General features: G+C 37.8%; 1 protein-coding gene across 3 annotated transcripts in view; it reads right to left on the bottom strand.

Annotated features, from left to right (window-relative positions):
• Positions 1 to 21,647, bottom strand: part of ppargc1b (peroxisome proliferator-activated receptor gamma, coactivator 1 beta) — a 202,777-nt gene that overhangs the window by 17,616 nt on the left and 163,514 nt on the right. The gene's annotated exons all lie outside the window — the stretch shown is intronic.

Raw genomic sequence — 21,647 nt, 5'->3', positions numbered from 1 at the left:
AGCATTACTCACAGACACGCGCCATAGCATAGCATGTTGAAAACAGGGCCGAAAAACGCCCGAAAAGTCATAATTTAGCATGTTGAAAAAATGGCCAAAAAAAAAAATCACATAGTATAGTAAGGCAAAAAATCTCAAATTTTGACCCGTCCCAAAAATGGCTGAAAACCGCTCATAATAGCTCACAGACACGCGCCATAGCATAGCATGTTGAAAACAGGGCCGAAAAACGCCCGAAAAGTCATAATTTAGCATGTTGAAAAAATGGCCAAAAAAAAAAATCACATAGTATAGTAAGGCAAAAAATCTCAAATTTTGACCCGTCCCAAAAATGGCTGAAAACCGCTCATAATAGCTCACAGACACGCGCCATAGCATAACATGTTGAAAACAGGGCCGAAAAACGCCCAAAAAGTTAAAATTTAGCATGTTGAAAAAGTGGCCAAAAAAAAAATCGCATAGTATAGTAAGGCAAAAAATCTCAAATTTTGACCCGTCCCAAAAATGGCTGAAAACTGCTTAGCATTACTCACAGACACGCACCATAGCATAGCATGTTGAAAACAGGGCCGAAAAACGCCCGAAAAGTCATAATTTAGCATGTTGAAAAAATGGCCAAAAAAAAAAATCGCATAGTATAGTAAGGCAAAAAATCTCAAATTTTGACCCGTCCCAAAAATGGCTGAAAACTGCTCGTAATAGCTCACAGACACGCGCCATAGCATAACATGTTGAAAACAGGGCCGAAAAACGCCCAAAAAGTCATAATTTAGCATGTTGAAAAAATGGCCAAAAAAAAAAATCGCATAGTATAGTAAGGCAAAAAATCTCAAATTTTGACCCGTCCCAAAAATGGCTGAAAACCGCTCATAATAGCTCACAAACACGCGCCATAGCATAACATGTTGAAAACAGGGCCGAAAAACGCCCGAAAAGTCATAATTTAGCATGTTGAAAAAATGGCCAAAAAAAAAAATCGCATAGTATAGTAAGGCAAAAAATCTCAAATTTTGACCCGTCCCAAAAATGGCTGAAAACTGCTTAGCATTACTCACAGACACGCGCCATAGCATAGCATGTTGAAAACAGGGCCGAAAAACGCCCGAAAAGTCATAATTTAGCATGTTGAAAAAATGGCCAAAAAAAAAAATCGCATAGTATAGTAAGGCAAAAAATCTCAAATTTTGACCCGTCCCAAAAATAGATGAAAACTGCTTAGCATTACTCACAGACACGCGCCATAGCATAGCATGTTGAAAACAGGGCCGAAAAACGCCCGAAAAGTCATAATTTAGCATGTTGAAAAAATGGCCAAAAAAAAAACGCATAGTATAGTAAGGCAAAAAATCTCAAATTTTGACCCGTCCCAAAAATGGCTGAAAACCGCTCATAATAGCTCACAAACACGCGCCATAACAAAACATGCTGAAAATAGGGCCGAAAAACGCCCGAAAAGTCATAATTTAGCATGTTGAAAAAATGGCCAAAAAAAAAAATCGCATAGTATAGTAAGGCAAAAAATCTCAAATTTTGACCCGTCCCAAAAATGGCTGAAAACTGCTTAGCATTACTCACAGACACGCGCCATAGCATAGCATGTTGAAAACAGGGCCGAAAAACGCCCGAAAAGTCATAATTTAGCATGTTGAAAAAATGGCCAAAATAAAAAAACGCATAGTATAGTAAGGCAAAAAATCTCAAATTTTGACCTGTCCCAAAAATGGCTGAAAACCGCTCATAATAGCTCACAAACACGCGCCATAGCATAGCATGTTGAAAACAGGGCCGAAAAATGTCAGAAAAATCATAATATAGCATGTTGAAAAAATGGCCAAAAATAAAAATCGCATAGTATAGTAAGGCAAAAAATCTCAAATTTTGACCCGTCCCAAAAATGGCTGAAAACTGCTCATAATAGCTCACAGACACGCGCCATAGCATAGCATGTTGAAAACAGGGCCGAAAAACGCCCGAAAAGTCATAATTTAGCATGTTGAAAAAATGGCCCAAAAAAAATCGCATAGTATAGTAAGGCAAAAACTCAAATTTTGACCTGTCCCAAAATGGCTGAAAACCGCTCATAATAGCTCACAAACACGCGCCATAGCATAACATGTTGAAAACAGGGCCGAAAAACGCCCGAAAAGTCATAATTTAGCATGTTGAAAAAATGGCCAAAAAAAAAAATCGCATAGTATAGTAAGGCAAAAAATCTCAAATTTTGACCCGTCCCAAAAATGGCTGAAAACTGCTTAGCATTACTCACAGACACGCGCCATAGCATAGCATGTTGAAATCAGGGCCAAAAAATGCCCGAAAAGTAAAAATAAAGAATTTTGAAAAATGGCCAAAAAAAAAAATCGCATAGTATAGTAAGGCAAAAAATCTCAAATTTTGACCCGTCCCAAAATGGCTGAAAACCGCTCATAATAGCTCACAGACACGCGCCATAGCATAACATGTTGAAAACAGGGCCGAAAACGCCAAAAAGTTAAAATTTAGCATGTTGAAAAAGTGGCCAAAAAAAAAATCGCATAGTATAGTAAGGCAAAAAATCTCAAATTTTGACCCGTCCCAAAAATGGCTGAAAACTGCTTAGCATTACTCACAGACACGCCATAGCATAGCATGTTGAAAACAGGGCCAAAAACGCCGAAAAAGTCATAATTTAGCATGTTGAAAAAATGGCCAAAAAAAAAAAATCGCAAATTATAGTAAGGCAAAAAACTCAAATTTTGACCCGTCCCAAAAATGGCTGAAAACCGCTCATAATAGCTCACAAACACGCGCCATAGCATAACATGTTGAAAACAGGGCCGAAAAACGCCCGAAAAGTCATAATTTAGCATGTTGAAAAAATGGCCAAAAAAAAAATCGCATAGTATAGTAAGGCAAAAAATCTCAAATTTTGACCCGTCCCAAAAATGGCTGAAAACTGCTTAGCATTACTCACAGACACGCGCCATAGCATAGCATGTTGAAAACAGGGCCGAAAAATGCACGAAAAGTCATAATTTAGCATGTTGAAAAATGGCCAAAAAAAAATCGCATAGTATAGTAAGGCAAAAAATCTCAAATTTTGACCCGTCCCAAAAATGGCTGAAAACCGCTCATAATAGCTCACAGACACGCGCCATAGCATAACATGTTGAAAACAGGGCCGAAAAACGCCCAAAAAGTCATAATTTAGCATGTTGAAAAAATGGCCAAAAAAAAAAATCGCATAGTATAGTAAGGCAAAAAACTCAAATTTAGACCCGTCCCAAAATGGCTGAAAACTGCTCGTAATAGCTCACAGACACGCGCCATAGCATAACATGTTGAAAACAGGGCCGAAAAACGCCCAAAAAGTTAAAATTTAGCATGTTGAAAAAATGGCCAAAAAAAAAAACGCATAGTATAGTAAGGCAAAAAATCTCAAATTTTGACCCGTCCCAAAATGGCTGAAAACTGCTTAGCATTACTCACAGACACGCGCCATAGCATAGCATGTTGAAAACAGGGCCGAAAAATGCCCGAAAAGTCATAATTTAGCATGTTGAAAAAATGGCCAAAAAAAAAATCGCATAGTATAGTAAGGCAAAAAATCTCAAATTTTGACCCGTCCCAAAAATGGCTGAAAACCGCTCATAATAGCTCACAGACACGCGCCATAGCATAGCATGTTGAAAACAGGGCCGAAAAACGACCAAAAAGATATAATATAGCATGTTGCAAAAATGGCGAAAAAAAAAATCGCATAGTATAGTAAGGCAAAAAATCTCAAATTTTGACCCGTCCCAAAAATGGCTGAAAACTGCTCGTAATAGCTCACAGACACGCGCCATAGCATAACATGTTGAAAACAGGGCCGAAAAACGCCCAAAAGTCATAATTTAGCATGTTGAAAAATGGCCAAAAAAAAAAATCACATAGTATAGTAAGGCAAAAAATCTCAAATTTTGACCCGTCCCAAAAATGGCTGAAAACTGCTTAGCATTACTCACAGACACGCGCCATAGCATAGCATGTTGAAAACAGGGCCGAAAAACGCCCGAAAAGTCATAATTTAGCATGTTGAAAAAATGGCCAAAAAAAAAATCGCATAGTATAGTAAGGCAAAAAATCTCAAATTTTGACCCGTCCCAAAATGGCTGAAAACCGCTCATAATAGCTCACAGACACGCGCCATAGCATAACATGTTGAAAACAGGGCCGAAAAACGCCCAAAAAGTCATAATTTAGCATGTTGAAAAAATGGCCAAAAAAAAATCTCATAGTATAGTAAGGCAAAAAATCTCAAATTTTGACCCGTCCCAAAAATGGCTGAAAACTGCTCGTAATAGCTCACAGACACGCGCCATAGCATAACATGTTGAAAACAGGGCAAAAACGAAAAAGTTAAAATTTAGCATGTTGAAAAGTGGCCAAAAAAAAATCGCATAGTATAGTAAGGCAAAAATCTCAAATTTTGACCCGTCCCAAAATGGCTAAAAACTGCTTAGCATAGCTCACAGACACGCGCCATAGCATAGCATGTTGAAAACAGGGCCGAAAAATGTCAGAAAAATCATAATATAGCATGTTGAAAAAATGGCCAAAAAAAAAATCGCATAGTATAGTAAGGCAAAAAATCTCAAATTTTGACCCGTCCCAAAAATGGCTGAAAACTGCTTAGCATTACTCACAGACACGCGCCATAGCATAGCATGTTGAAAACAGGGCCGAAAAACGCCCGAAAAGTCATAATTTAGCATGTTGAAAAATGGCCAAAAAAAAATCGCATAGTATAGTAAGGCAAAAATCTCAAATTTTGACCCGTCCCAAAAATGGCTGAAAACTGCTCATAATACTCACAGACACGCGCCATAGCATAACATGTTGAAAACAGGGCCAAAAATGCCCGAAAAGTCATAATTTAGCATGTTGAAAAAATGGCCAAAAAAAAAAATCGCATAGTATAGTAAGGCAAAAAATCTCAAATTTTGACCCGTCCCAAAAATGGCTGAAAACTGCTCATAATAACTCAAAGACACGCCATAGCATAACATGTTGAAAACAGGGCCAAACGCCCAAAAGTCATAATTTAGCATGTTGAAAAAAGGGCCAAAAAAAAAATCGCATAGTATAGTAAGGCAAAAAATCTCAAATTTTGACCCGTCCCAAAAATGGCTGAAAACCGCTCATAATAGCTCACAGACACGCGCCATAGCATAACATGTTGAAAACAGGGCAAAAAAACGCCCAAAAAGTTAAAATTTAGCATGTTGAAAAATGGCCAAAAAAACGCATAGTATAGTAAGGCAAAAATCTCAAATTTTGACCCGTCCCAAAAATGGCTGAAAACTGCTTAGCATTACTCACAGACACGCCGCCATAGCATAGCATGTTGAAAACAGGGCGAAAAAATGCCGAAAAGTCATAATTTAGCATGTTGAAAAATGGCCAAAAAAAATCGCATAGTATAGTAAGGCAAAAATCTCAAATTTTGACCCGTCCCAAAAATGGCTGAAAACCGCTCATAATAGCTCACAGACACGCGCCATAGCATAACATGTTGAAAACAGGGCCGAAAAACGCCCAAAAAGTCATAATTTAGCATGTTGAAAAAATGGCCAAAAAAAAAAATCGCATAGTATAGTAAGGCAAAAAATCTCAAATTTTGACCCGTCCCAAAAATGGCTGAAAACTGCTCATAATAGCTCACAGACACAGCCATAGCATAACATGTTGAAAACAGGGTCAAAAACGCCAAAAAGTCATAATTTAGCATGTTGAAAAAATGGCCAAAAAAAATCACATAGTATAGTAAGGCAAAAATCTCAAATTTTGACCCGTCCCAAAAATGGCTGAAAACTGCTTAGCATTACTCACAGACACGCGCCATAGCATAGCATGTTGAAAACAGGGCGAAAAATGCCGAAAAGTCATAATTTAGCATGTTGAAAAATGGCCAAAAAAAATCGCATAGTATAGTAAGGCAAAAAATCTCAAATTTTGACCCGTCCCAAAAATGGCTGAAAACCGCTCATAATAGCTCACAAACACGCGCCATAGCATAACATGTTGAAAATAGGGCCGAAAACGCTCAAAAGTCATAATTTAGCATGTTGAAAAATGGCTAAAAAAAAATCGCATAGTATAGTAAGGCAAAAAATCTCAAATTTTGACCCGTCCCAAAAATGGCTGAAAACTGCTTAGCATTACTCACAGACACGCGCCATAGCATAGCATGTTGAAAACAGGGCGAAAAATGCCGAAAAGTCATAATTTAGCATGTTGAAAAATGGCCAAAAAAAAATCGCATAGTATAGTAAGGCAAAAAACTCAAATTTTGACCCGTCCCAAAAATGGCTGAAAACCGCTCATAATAGCTCACAAACACGCGCCATAGCATAACATGATGAAAACAGGGTCAAAAACGCAAAAAAGTCATAATTTAGCATGTTGAAAAAATGGCCAAAAAAAAAATCGCATAGTATAGTAAGGCAAAAATCTCAAATTTTGACCCGTCCCAAAAATGGCTGAAAACTGCTCGTAATAGCTCACAGACACGCGCCATAGCATAACATGTTGAAAACAGGCGCAAAAAGTTAAAATTTAGCATGTTGAAAAAGTGGCCAAAAAAAATCGCATAGTATAGTAAAGGCAAAAATCTCAAATTTTGACCCGTCCCAAAATGGCTGAAAACTGCTTAGCATTACTCACAGACACGCCGCCATAGCATAGCATGTTGAAAACAGGGCGAAAAATGCCGAAAAGTCATAATTTAGCATGTTGAAAAAATGGCCAAAAAAAAAAATCGCATAGTATAGTAAGGCAAAAAATCTCAAATTTTGACCTGTCCCAAAAATGGCTGAAAACCGCTCATAATAGCTCACAGACACGTGCCATAGCATAGCATGTTGAAAACAGGGCCGAAAAACGCCCGAAAAGTCATAATATAGCATGTTGCAAAAATGGCCAAAAAAAAAAATCGCATAGTATAGTAAGGCAAAAAATCTCAAATTTTGACCCGTCCCAAAAATGGCTGAAAACTGCTCGTAATAGCTCACAGACACGCGCCATAGCATAACATGTTGAAAACAGGGCCAAAACGCCCAAAAAGTCATAATTTAGCATGTTGAAAAATGGGCAAAAAAAATCACATAGTATAGTAAGGCAAAAAATCTCAAATTTTGACCTGTCCCAAAATGGCTGAAAACTGCTTAGCATTACTCACAGACACGCGCCATAGCATAGCATGTTGAAAACAGGGCCGAAAAATGCCCGAAAAGTCATAATTTAGCATGTTGAAAAATGGCCAAAAAAAATCGCATAGTATAGTAAGGCAAAAATCTCAAATTTTGACCGTTCCCAAAAATGGCTGAAAACCGCTCATAATAGCTCACAGACACGCCGCCATAGCATAACATGTTGAAAACAGGGCAAAAACGCCTAAAAAGTCATAATTTAGCATGTTGAAAAATGGCCAAAAAAAAATCGCATAGTATAGTAAGGCAAAAATCTCAAATTTTGACCCGTCCCAAAATGGCTGAAAACTGCTCGTAATAGCTCACAGACACGCGCCATAGCATAACATTTTGAAAACAGGGCCGAAAAACGCCCAAAAAGTTCAAATTTAGCATGTTGAAAAAATGGCCAAAAAAAAAATCGCATAGTATAGTAAGGCAAAAATCTCAAATTTTGACCCGTCCCAAAATGGCTGAAAACTGCTTAGCATTACTCACAGACACGCCGCCATAGCATAGCATGCTGAAAACAGGGCCGAAAAATGTCAGAAAAATCATAATATAGCATGTTGAAAAATGGCCAAAAAAAAAATCGCATAGTATAGTAAGGCAAAAACTCAAATTTTGACCCGTCCCAAAAATGGCTGAAAACTGCTTAGCATTACTCACAGACACGCCGCCATAGCATAGCATGTTGAAAACAGGGCGAAAAATGCCCGAAAAGTCATAATTTAGCATGTTGAAAAAATGGCCAAAAAAAAAAATCGCATAGTATAGTAAGGCAAAAAATCTCAAATTTTGACCCGTCCCAAAAATGGCTGAAAACCGCTCATAATAGCTCACAGACACGCGCCATAGCATAACATGTTGAAAACAGGGCCGAAAAACGCCCAAAAAGTCATAATTTAGCAAGTTGAAAAATGGCCAAAAAAAAAATCGCATAGTATAGTAAGGCAAAAATCTCAAATTTTGACCCGTCCCAAAAATGGCTGAAAACTGCTCGTAATAGCTCACAGACACGCGCCATAGCATAACATGTTGAAAACAGGGCCGAAAAACGCCCAAAAAGTTAAAATTTAGCATGTTGAAAAAGTGGCCAAAAAAAAATCGCATAGTATAGTAAGGCAAAAATCTCAAATTTTGACCCGTCCCAAAATGGCTGAAAACTGCTTAGCATTACTCACAGACACGCCGCCATAGCATAGCATGTTGAAAACAGGGCCGAAAAAAATGCCGAAAAGTCATAATTTAGCATGTTGAAAAATGGCCAAAAAAAATCGCATAGTATAGTAAGGCAAAAATCTCAAATTTTGACCCGTCCCAAAAATGGCTGAAAACCGCTCATAATAGCTCACAGACACGCCATAGCATAACATGTTGAAAACAGGGCCGAAAAACGCCCAAAAAGTCATAATTTAGCATGTTGAAAAAATGGCCAAAAAAAAAATCGCATAGTATAGTAAGGCAAAAAATCTCAAATTTTGACCCGTCCCAAAAATGGCTGAAAACTGCTCGTAATAGCTCACAGACACGCCGCCATAGCATAACATGTTGAAAACAGGGCCAAAAACGCCCAAAAAAGTCATAATTTAGCATGTTGAAAAATCGCCAAAAAAAAAAATCACATAGTATAGTAAGGCAAAAAATCTCAAATTTTGACCCGTCCCAAAAATGGCTGAAAACTGCTTAGCATTACTCACAGACACGCGCCATAGCATAGCATGTTGAAAACAGGGCCGAAAAATGCCCGAAAAGTCATAATTTAGCATGTTGAAAAAATGGCCAAAAAAAAAATCGCATAGTATAGTAAGGCAAAAAATCTCAAATTTTGACCCGTCCCAAAAATGGCTGAAAACCGCTCATAATAGCTCACAGACACGCGCCATAGCATAACATGTTGAAAACAGGGCCGAAAAACGCCCGAAAAGTCATAATTTAGCATGTTGAAAAAATGGCCAAAAAAAAAATCGCATAGTATAGTAAGGCAAAAAATCTCAAATTTTGACCCGTCCCAAAAATGGCGGAAAACTGCTCAAAATAGCTCACAGACACGCCATAGCATAACATGTTGAAAACAGGGCCAAAAACGCCCAAAAAGTTAAAATTTAGCATGTTGAAAAAGTGGCCAAAAAAAAATCGCATAGTATAGTAAGGCAAAAATCTCAAATTTTGACCCGTCCCAAAATGGCTGAAAACTGCTTAGCATTACTCACAGACACGCCGCATAGCATAGCATGCTGAAAACAGGGCCGAAAAATGTCAGAAAATCATAATATAGCATGTTGAAAAATGGCCAAAAAAAAATCGCATAGTATAGTAAGGCAAAAACTCAAATTTTGACCCGTCCCAAAATGGCTGAAAACTGCTTAGCATTACTCACAGACACGCGCCATAGCATAGCATGTTGAAAACAGGGCCGAAAAATGCCCGAAAAGTCATAATTTAGCATGTTGAAAAAATGGCCAAAAAAAAAACGCATAGTATAGTAAGGCAAAAAATCTCAAATTTTGACCCGTCCCAAAAATGGCTGAAAACCGCTCATAATAGCTCACAGACACGCGCCATAGCATAACATGTTGAAAACAGGGCCAAAAATGCCAAAAAAGTCATAATTTAGCATGTTGAAAAAATGGCCAAAAAAAAAATCGCATAGTATAGTAAGGCAAAAAATCTCAAATTTTGACCCGTCCCAAAAATGGCTGAAAACCGCTTATAATAGCTCACAGACACGCCATAGCATAACATGTTGAAAACAGGGCCAAAAACGCCCAAAAAGTTAAAATTTAGCATGTTGAAAAGTGGCCAAAAAAAAAATCGCATAGTATAGTAAGGCAAAAATCTCAAATTTTGACCCGTCCCAAAATGGCTGAAAACTGCTTAGCATTACTCACAGACACGCGCCATAGCATAGCATGTTGAAAACAGGGCGAAAAAATGCCGAAAAGTCATAATTTAGCATGTTGAAAAATGGCCAAAAAAAAATCGCATAGTATAGTAAGGCAAAAATCTCAAATTTTGACCCGTCCCAAAATGGCTGAAAACCGCTCATAATAGCTCACAGACACGCCATAGCATAACATGTTGAAAACAGGGCCAAAAAACGCCTAAAAGTCATAATTTAGCATGTTGAAAAATGGCCAAAAAAAATCGCATAGTATAGTAAGGCAAAAATCTCAAATTTTGACCTCCCAAAATGGCTGAAAACTGCTCGTAATAGCTCACAGACACGCGCCATAGCATAACATGTTGAAAACAGGGCCGAAAAACGCCCAAAAAGTTAAAATTTAGCATGTTGAAAAAGTGGCCAAAAAAAAAATCGCATAGTATAGTAAGGCAAAAAATCTCAAATTTTGACCCGTCCCAAAAATGGCTGAAAACAGCTTAGCATTACTCACAGACACGCGCCATAGCATAGCATGTTGAAAACAGGGCCGAAAAACGCCCGAAAAGTCATAATCTAGCATGTTGAAAAAATGGCCAAAAAAAAAAATCGCAAAGTATAGAAAGGCAAAAATCTCAAATTTTGACTATTCCCAAAAATGGCTGAAAACTGCTCGTAATAGCTCACAGACACGCGCCATAGCATAACATGTTGAAAACAGGGCCGAAAAACGCCCAAAAAGTCATAATTTAGCATGTTGAAAAAATGGCCAAAAAAAAATCGCATAGTATAGTAAGGCAAAACTCAAATTTTGACCCGTCCCAAAAATGGCTGAAAACCGCTCATAATAGCTCACAAACACGCGCCATAGCATAACATGGAAAAAACAGGGCGAAAAACGCCGAAAAAGTCATAATTTAGCATGTTGAAAAATGGCCAAAAAAAAATCGCATAGTATAGTAAGGCAAAAAATCTCAAATTTTGACCCGTCCCAAAAATGGCTGAAAACTGCTTAGCATTACTCACAGACACGCGCCATAGCATAGCATGTTGAAAACAGGGCCGAAAAATGCCCGAAAAGTCATAATTTAGCATGTTGAAAAAATGGCCAAAAAAAAAACGCATAGTATAGTAAAGCAAAAAATCTCAAATTTTTAACCGTCCAAAAATGGCTGAAAACTGCTCGTAATAGCTCACAGACACGCGCCATAGCATAACATGTTGAAAACAGGGCCGAAAAACGCCCAAAAAGTCATAATTTAGCATGTTGAAAAAATGGCCAAAAAAAAAAATCGCATAGTATAGTAAGGCAAAAAACTCAAATTTTGACCCGTCCCAAAAATGGCTGAAAACCGCTCGTAATAGCTCACAGACACGCCATAGCATAACATGTTGAAAACAGGGCCGAAAAACGCCCAAAAAGTCATAATTTAGCATGTTGAAAAAATGGCCAAAAAAAAAAATCGCATAGTATAGTAAGGCAAAAAACTCAAATTTTGACCCGTCCCAAAAATGGCTGAAAACCGCTCATAATAGCTCACAAACACGCGCCATAGCATAACATGTTGAAAACAGGGTCAAAAACGCCCGAAAAGTCATAATTTAGCATGTTGAAAAAATGGCCAAAAAAAAAATCGCATAGTATAGTAAGGCAAAAAATCTCAAATTTTGACCCGTCCCAAAAATGGCTGAAAACCGCTCATAATAGCTCACAGACACGCGCCATAGCATAACATGTTGAAAACAGGGCCGAAAAACGCCCAAAAAGTCATAATTTAGCATGTTGAAAAATGGCCAAAAAAAAAAATCGCATAGTATAGTAAGGCAAAAAATCTCAAATTTTGACCCGTCCCAAAAATGGCTGAAAACTGCTTAGCATTACTCACAGACACGCGCCATAGCATAGCATGTTGAAAACAGGGCCGAAAAACGCCCGAAAAGTCATAATTTAGCATGTTGAAAAAGTGGCCAAAAAAAAAATCGCATAGTATAGTAAGGCAAAAATCTCAAATTTTGACCCGTCCCAAAAATGGCTGAAAACTGCTCGTAATAGCTCACAGACACGCGCCATAGCATAACATGTTGAAAACAGGGCCGAAAAACGCCCAAAAAGTCATAATTTAGCATGTTGAAAAAATGGCCAAAAAAAAAAATCGCATAGTATAGTAAGGCAAAAAATCTCAAATTTTGACCCGTCCCAAAAATGGCTGAAAACTGCTCGTAATAGCTCACAGACACGCCGCCATAGCATAACATGTTGAAAACAGGGCCAAAAACGCCCAAAAGTTAAAATTTAGCATGTTGAAAAGTGGCCAAAAAAAATCGCATAGTATAGTAAGGCAAAAATCTCAAATTTTGACCCGTCCCAAAATGGCTGAAAACTGCTTAGCATTACTCACAGACACGCCGCCATAGCATAGCATGCTGAAAACAGGGCCGAAAAATGTCAGAAAATCATAATATAGCATGTTGAAAAATGGCCAAAAAAAAAATCGCATAGTATAGTAAGGCAAAAAATCTCAAATTTTGACCGTCCCAAAATGGCTGAAAACTGCTTAGCATTACTCACAGACACGCGCCATAGCATAGCATGTTGAAAACAGGGCGAAAAATGCCCGAAAAGTCATAATTTAGCATGTTGAAAAATGGCCAAAAAAAAACGCATAGTATAGTAAGGCAAAAAATCTCAAATTTTGACCCGTCCCAAAAATGGCTGAAAACCGCTCATAATAGCTCACAGACACGCGCCATAGCATAACATGTTGAAAACAGGGCCGAAAAACGCCCAAAAAGTCATAATTTAGCATGTTGAAAAAATGGCCAAAAAAAAAAATCGCATAGTATAGTAAGGCAAAAAATCTCAAATTTTGACCCGTCCCAAAATGGCTGAAAACTGCTCGTAATAGCTCACAGACACGCGCCATAGCACAGCATGTTGAAAACAGGGCCAGAAAACGCCCAAAAAGTTAAAATTTAGCATGTTGAAAAAATGGCCAAAAAAAAAAACGCATAGTATAGTAAGGCAAAAAATCTCAAATTTTGACCCGTCCCAAAATGGCTGAAAACCGCTCAGCATCACTCACAGACACGCGCCATAGCATAGCATGTTGAAAACAGGGCCGAAAAACGCCCGAAAAGTCATAATTTAGCATGTTGAAAAATGGCCAAAAAAAATCGCATAGTATAGTAAGGCAAAAATCTCAAATTTTGACCCGTCCCAAAATGGCTGAAAACCGCTCATAATAGCTCACAGACACGCGCCATAGCATAACATGTTGAAAACAGGGCAAAAACGCCCAAAAAGTCATAATTTAGCATGTTGAAAAAATGGCCAAAAAAAAAATCGCATAGTATAGTAAGGCAAAAAATCTCAAATTTTGACCCGTCCCAAAAATGGCTGAAAACTGCTCGTAATAGCTCACAGACACGCCGCCATAGCATAACATGTTGAAAACAGGGCCGAAAAACGCCCAAAAAGTTAAAATTTAGCATGTTGAAAAAGTGGCCAAAAAAAAAATCGCATAGTATAGTAAGGCAAAAATCTCAAATTTTGACCCGTCCCAAAATGGCTGAAAACTGCTTAGCATTACTCACAGACACGCCGCCATAGCATAGCATGTTGAAAACAGGGCCGAAAAAACGCCTGAAAAGTCATAATCTAGCATGTTGAAAAAATGGCCAAAAAAAAAATCGCATAGTATAGTAAGGCAAAAATCTCAAATTTTGACCCGTCCCAAAATGGCTGAAAACTGCTCGTAATAGCTCACAGACACGCCATAGCATAACATGTTGAAAACAGGGTCAAAAACGCCTAAAAAGTCATAATTTAGCATGTTGAAAAATGGCCAAAAAAAAAATCGCATAGTATAGTAAGGCAAAAAACTCAAATTTTGACCCGTCCCAAAAATGGCTGAAAACCGCTCATAATAGCTCACAAACACGCGCCATAGCATAACATGTTGAAAATAGGGCCGAAAAACGCCCGAAAAGTCATAATATAGCATGTTGAAAAATGACCAAAAAAAAAAATCGCATAGTATAGTAAGGCAAAAAATCTCAAATTTTGACCCGTCCCAAAAATGGCTGAAAACTGCTTAGCATTACTCACAGACACGCGCCATAGCATAGCATGTTGAAAACAGGGCCGAAAAACGCCCGAAAAGTCATAATTTAGCATGTTGAAAAAATGGCCAAAAAAAAAATCGCATAGTATAGTAAGGCAAAAAATCTCAAATTTTGACCCGTCCCAAAAATGGCTGAAAACTGCTCGTAATAGCTCACAGACACGCCATAGCATAACATGTTGAAAACAGGGCCAAAAACGCCAAAAAGTCATAATTTAGCATGTTGAAAAATGGCCAAAAAAAAATCGCATAGTATAGTAAGGCAAAAACTCAAATTTTGACCCGTCCCAAAAATGGCTGAAAACCGCTCGTAATAGCTCACAGACACGCGCCATAGCATAACATGTTGAAAACAGGGCCGAAAAAACGCCAAAAAGTCATAATTTAGCATGTTGAAAAAATGGCCAAAAAAAAAAATCGCATAGTATAGTAAGGCAAAAAACTCAAATTTTGACCCGTCCCAAAAATGGCTGAAAACCGCTCATAATAGCTCACAAACACGCGCCATAGCATAACATGTTGAAAACAGGGCCGAAAAACGCCCGAAAAGTCATAATTTAGCATGTTGAAAAAATGGCCAAAAAAAAAAATCGCATAGTATAGTAAGGCAAAAAATCTCAAATTTTGACCCGTCCCAAAAATGGCTGAAAACCGCTCATAATAGCTCACAAACACGCGCCATAGCATAACATGTTGAAAACAGGGCCAAAAATGCCAAAAAAGTCATAATATAGCATGTTGAAAAAATGGCCAAAAAAAAAAATCGCATAGTATAGTAAGGCAAAAAATCTCAAATTTTGACCCGTCCAAAAATGGCTGAAAACTGCTTAGCATTACTCACAGACACGCGCCATAGCATAGCATGTTGAAAACAGGGCGAAAAAACGCCGAAAAGTCATAATCTAGCATGTTGAAAAAATGGCCAAAAAAAAAAATCGCATAGTATAGTAAGGCAAAAAATCTCAAATTTTGACCCGTCCCAAAAATGGCTGAAAACTGCTCGTAATAGCTCACAGACACGCGCCATAGCATAACATGTTGAAAACAGGGCCGAAAAACGCCCAAAAAGTCATAATTTAGCATGTTGAAAAAATGGCCAAAAAAAAAAATCGCATAGTATAGTAAGGCAAAAAATCTCAAATTTTGACCCGTCCCAAAAATGGCTGAAAACTGCTTAGCATTACTCACAGACACGCGCCATAGCATAGCATGTTGAAAACAGGGCCGAAAAACGCCCGAAAAGTCATAATTTAGCATGTTGAAAAAATGGCCAAAAAAAAAAATCGCATAGTATAGTAAGGCAAAAAATCTCAAATTTTGACCCGTCCCAAAAATGGCTGAAAACCGCTCATAATAGCTCACAGACACGCGCCATAGCATAACATGTTGAAAACAGGGCCAAAACGCCAAAAAGTCATAATTTAGCATGTTGAAAAAATGGCCAAAAAAAATCGCATAGTATAGTAAGGCAAAAATCTCAAATTTTGACCCGTCCCAAAATGGCTGAAAACTGCTCGTAATAGCTCACAGACACGCGCCATAGCATAACATGTTGAAAACAGGGCGAAAAACGCCAAAAAAGTTAAAATTAAGCATGTTGAAAAAGTGGCAAAAAAAAAAATCGCATAGTATAGTAAGGCAAAAAATCTCAAATTTTGACCCGTCCCAAAAATGGCTGAAAACTGCTTAGCATTACTCACAGACACGCGCCATAGCATAGCATGCTGAAAACAGGGCCGAAAAATGTCAGAAAAATCATAATATAGCATGTTGAAAAAATGGCCAAAAAAAAAAATCGCATAGTATAGTAAGGCAAAAAACTCAAATTTTGACCCGTCCCAAAAATGGCTGAAAACTGCTTAGCATTACTCACAGACACGCGCCATAGCATAGCATGTTGAAAACAGGGCCGAAAAATGCCCGAAAAGTCATAATTTAGCATGTTGAAAAATGGCCAAAAAAAAATCGCATAGTATAGTAAGGCAAAAAACTCAAATTTTGACCCGTCCCAAAAATGGCTGAAAACCGCTCATAATAGCTCACAGACACGCGCCATAGCATAACATGTTGAAAACAGGGCGAAAAAACGCAAAAAAGTCATAATTTAGCATGTTGAAAAAATGGCCAAAAAAAAAAATCGCATAGTATAGTAAGGCAAAAATCTCAAATTTTGACCCGTCCCAAAATGGCTGAAAACTGCTCGTAATAGCTCACAGACACGCCATAGCATAACATGTTGAAAACAGGGACCGAAAAACGCCCAAAAAGTTAAAATTTAGCATGTTGAAAAAGTGGCCAAAAAAAAAATCGCATAGTATAGTAAGGCAAAAAATCTCAAATTTTGACCCGTCCCAAAAATGGCTGAAAACTGCTTAGCATTACTCACAGACACGCGCCATAGCATAGCATGTTGAAAACAGGGCCGAAAAATGCCCGAAAAGTCATAATTTAGCATGTTGAAAAAATGGCCAAAAAAAAAATCGCATAGTATAGTAAGGCAAAAAATCTCAAATTTTGACCCGTCCCAAAAATGGCTGAAAACCGCTCATAATAGCTCACAAACACGCGCCATAGCATAACATGTTGAAAACAGGGCCGAAAAACGCCCAAAAAGTCATAATTTAGCATGTTGAAAAATGGCCAAAAAAAAAATCGCATAGTATAGTAAGGCAAAAATCTCAAATTTTGACCCGTCCCAAAAATGGCTGAAAACCGCTCATAATAGCTCACAAACACGCGCCATAGCATAACATGTTGAAAATAGGGCCGAAAAACGCCCGAAAAGTCATGATATAGCATGTTGAAAAATGACCAAAAAAAAAAATCGCATAGTATAGTAAGGCAAAAAATCTCAAATTTTGACCCGTCCCAAAAATGGCTGAAAACTGCTCGTAATAGCTCACAGACACGCGCCATAGCATAACATGTTGAAAACAGGGCCGAAAAACGCCCAAAAAGTTAAAATTTAGCATGTTGAAAAAGTGGCCAAAAAAAAAAATCGCATAGTATAGTAAGGCAAAAATCTCAAATTTTGACCCGTCCCAAAATGGCTGAAAACTGCTTAGCATTACTCACAGACACGCCATAGCATAGCATGCTGAAAACAGGGCCGAAAAAATGTCAGAAAAATCATAATATAGCATGTTGAAAAATGGCCAAAAAAAAAATCGCATAGTATAGTAAGGCAAAAACTCAAATTTTGACCGTCCCAAAAATGGCTGAAAACTGCTTAGCATTACTCACAGACACGCGCCATAGCATAGCATGTTGAAAACAGGGCCGAAAATGCCGAAAAGTCATAATATAGCATGTTACAAAAATGGCCAAAAACAAAAAACGCATAGTATAGTAAGGCAAAAAATCTCAAATTTTGACCCGTCCCAAAAATGGCTGAAAACCGCTCATAATAGCTCACAGACACGCGCCATAGCATAACATGTTGAAAACAGGGCCGAAAAACGCCCAAAAAGTCATAATTTAGCATGTTGAAAAAATGGCCAAAAAAAAAAATCGCATAGTATAGTAAGGCAAAAAATCTCAAATTTTGACCCGTCCCAAAAATGGCTGAAAACTGCTCGTAATAGCTCACAGACACGCGCCATAGCATAACATGTTGAAAACAGGGCCGAAAAACGCCCAAAAAGTTAAAATTTAGCATATTGAAAAAGTGGCCAAAAAAAATCGCATAGTATAGTAAGGCAAAAAATCTCAAATTTTGACCCGTCCCAAAATGGCTGAAAACTGCTTAGCATTACTCACAGACACGCGCCATAGCATAGCATGTTGAAAACAGGGCGAAAAATGCCGAAAAGTCATAATTTAGCATGTTGAAAAATGGCCAAAAAAAATCGCATAGTATAGTAAGGCAAAAAATCTCAAATTTTGACCCGTCCCAAAAATGGCTGAAAACCGCTCATAATAGCTCACAGACACGCGCCATAGCATAGCATGTTGAAAACAGAAAAAAACGCCTAAAAAGTCATAATTTAGAATGTTGAAAAAATGGCAAAAAAAAAAATCGCATAGTATAGTAAGGCAAAAAATCTCAAATTTTGACCCGTCCCAAAAATGGCTGAAAACCGCTCATAATAGCTCACAGACACGCGCCATAGCATAACATGTTGAAAACAGGGCCGAAAAACGCCCAAAAAGTTAAAATTTAGCATGTTGAAAAAGTGGCCAAAAAAAAAATCGCATAGTATAGTAAGGCAAAAAATCTCAAATTTTGACCCGTCCCAAAAATGGCTGAAAACTGCTTAGCATTACTCACAGACACGCGCCATAGCATAACATGCTGAAAACAGGGCCGAAAAATGCCGAAAAGTCATAATTTAGCATGTTGAAAAAATGGCCAAAAAAAAAATCGCATAGTATAGTAAGGCAAAAAATCTCAAATTTTGACCCGTCCCAAAAATGGCTGAAAACCGCTCATAATAGCTCACAGACACGCGCCATAGCATAACATGTTGAAAACAGGGCCGAAAAACGCCCAAAAAGTCATAATTTAGCATGTTGAAAAAATGTCCAAAAAAAAAATAGCATAGAATAGTAAGGCAAAAATCTCAAATTTTGACCCGTCCCAAAATGGCTGAAAACCGCTCATAATAGCTCACAGACACGCGCCATAGCATAACATGTTGAAAACAGGGCGAAAAAACGCCCAAAAAGTCATAATTTAGCATGTTGAAAAATGGCCAAAAAAAAATCGCATAGTATAGTAAGGCAAAAAATCTCAAATTTTGACCCGTCCCAAAAATGGCTGAAAACTGCTCGTAATAGCTCACAGACACGCGCCATAGCATAACATGTTGAAAACAGGGCCGAAAAACGCCCAAAAAGTTAAAATTTAGCATGTTGAAAAAGTGGCCAAAAAAAAAATCGCATAGTATAGTAAGGCAAAAAATCTCAAATTTTGACCCGTCCCAAAAATGGCTGAAAACCGCTCATAATAGCTCACAGACAAGCGCCATAGCATAACATGTTGAAAACATTGCCAAAAAACGCCAAAAAAGTCATAATATAGCATGTTGCAAAAATGGCCAAAAAAAAAATCGCATAGTATAGTAAGGCATAAAATCTCAAATTTTGACCCGTCCCAAAAATGGCTGAAAACTGCTCATAATAGCTCACAAACACGTGCCATAGCATAACATGTTGAAAATAGGGCTGAAAAACGCCCGAAAAGTCATAATATAGCATGTTGCAAAATGACCAAAAAAAAATCGCATAGTATAGTAAGGCAAAAATCTCAAATTTTGACCCGTCAAAATAGATGAAAACTGCTCGTAATAGCTCACAGACACGCGCCATAGCATAACATGTTGAAAACAGGGCGAAAAACGCCGAAAAGTCATAATTTAGCATGTTGAAAAATGGCCAAAAAAAAAGCGCATAGTATAGTAAGGCAAAAATCTCAAATTTTGACCCGTCCCAAAAATGGCTGAAAACTGCTTAGCATTACTCACAGACACGCGCCATAGCATAGCATGCTGAAAACAGGGCCGAAAAATGTCAGAAAAATCATAATATAGCATGTTGAAAAAATGGCCAAAAAAAAAAATCGCATAGTATAGTAAGGCAAAAAACTCAAATTTTGACCCGTCCCAAAAATGGCTGAAAACTGCTTAGCATTACTCACAGACACGCCATAGCATAGCATGTTGAAAACAGGGCGAAAATGCCGAAAAGTCATAATTTAGCATGTTGAAAAAATGGCCAAAAAAAAAATCGCATAGTATAGTAAGGCAAAAAATCTCAAATTTTGACCCGTCCCAAAAATGGCTGAAAACCGCTCATAATAGCTCACAGACACGCGCCATAGCATAGCATGATGAAAACAGGGCCGAAAAACGCCCAAAAAGTTACAATTTAGCATGTTGAAAAAATGGCCAAAAAAAAATCGCATAGTGTAGTAAGGCAAAAAATCTCAAATTTTGACCCGTCCCAAAAATGGCTGAAAACTGCTTAGCATTACTCACAGACACGCGCCATAGCATAGCATGCTGAAAACAGGGCCGAAAAATGTCAGAAAAATCATAATATAGCATGTTGAAAAAATGGCCAAAAAAAAAAATCGCATAGTATAGAAAGGCAAAAATCTCAAATTTTGACCTGTCCCAAAAATGGCTGAAAACCGCTCCTAATAGCTCACAAACACGCGCCTTAGCATAGCATGTTGAAAACAGGGCCGAAAAACGCCCGAAAAGTCATAATTTAGCATGTTGAAAAAATGGCCAAAAAAAAAAATCGCATAGTATAGTAAGGCAAAAAATCTCAAATTTTGACCCGTCCCAAAAATAGATGAAAACTGCTTAGCATTACTCACAGACACGCGCCATAGCATAGCATGATGAAAACAGGGCCGAAAAATGCCCAAAACGTCATAATATAGCATGTTACAAAAATGGCCAAAAAAAAAATCTCATAGTATAGTAAGGCAAAAAATCTCAAATTTTGACCCGTCCCAAAAATGGCTGAAAACTGCTCGTAATAGCTCACAGACACGCGCCATAGCATAACATGTTGAAAACAGGGCCGAAAAATGTCAGAAAAATCATAATATAGCATGTTGAAAAAATGGCCAAAAAAAAAACGCATAGTATAGTAAGGCAAAAAATCTCAAATTTTGACCCGTCCCAAAAATGGCTGAAAACCGCTCATAATAGCTCACAAACACGCGCCATAGCATAGCATGTTGAAAACAGGGCCGAAAAACGCCCGAAAAGTCATAATTTAGCATGTTGAAAAAATGGCCAAAAAAAAAATCGCATAGTATAGTAAGGCAAAAAATCTCAAATTTTGACCCGTCCCAAAAATAGATGAAAACTGCTTAGCATTACTCACAGACACGCGCCATAGCATAGCATGATGAAAACAGGGCCGAAAAATGCCCAAAACGTCATAATATAGCATGTTACAAAAATGGCCAAAAAAAAAAATCGCATAGTATAGTAAGGCAAAAAATCTCAAATTTTGACCCGTCCCAAAAATGGCTGAAAACTGCTCGTAATAGCTCACAAACACGCGCCATAGCATAGCATGTTGAAAACAGGGCCGAAAAACGCCCAAAAAGTTAAAATTTAGCATGTTGAAAAAATGGCCAAAAAAAAAATCGCATAGTATAGTAAGGCAAAAATCTCAAATTTTGACCCGTCCCAAAAATGGCTGAAAACTGCTTAGCATTACTCACAGACACGCGCCATAGCATAGCATGTTGAAAACAGGGCCAAAAAACGCCCGAAAAGTCATAATTTAGCATGTTGAAAAAATGGCCAAAAAAAAAATCGCATAGTATAGTAAGGCAAAAAATCTCAAATTTTGACCCGTCCCAAAAATGGCTGAAAACCGCTCATAATAGCTCACAGACAAGCGCCATAGCATAACATGTTGAAAACATTGCCAAAAAACGCCAAAAAAGTCATAATATAGCAT

Source organism: Plectropomus leopardus, chromosome 8 (genome assembly GCF_026936395.1).
Source record: "Plectropomus leopardus strain MGB_pleo_1.0 chromosome 8, ASM2693639v1, whole genome shotgun sequence".
NCBI classification, from domain to species: domain Eukaryota; kingdom Metazoa; phylum Chordata; class Actinopteri; order Perciformes; family Serranidae; genus Plectropomus; species Plectropomus leopardus.
This window is presented reverse-complemented; position numbering and strand designations above follow the sequence as displayed.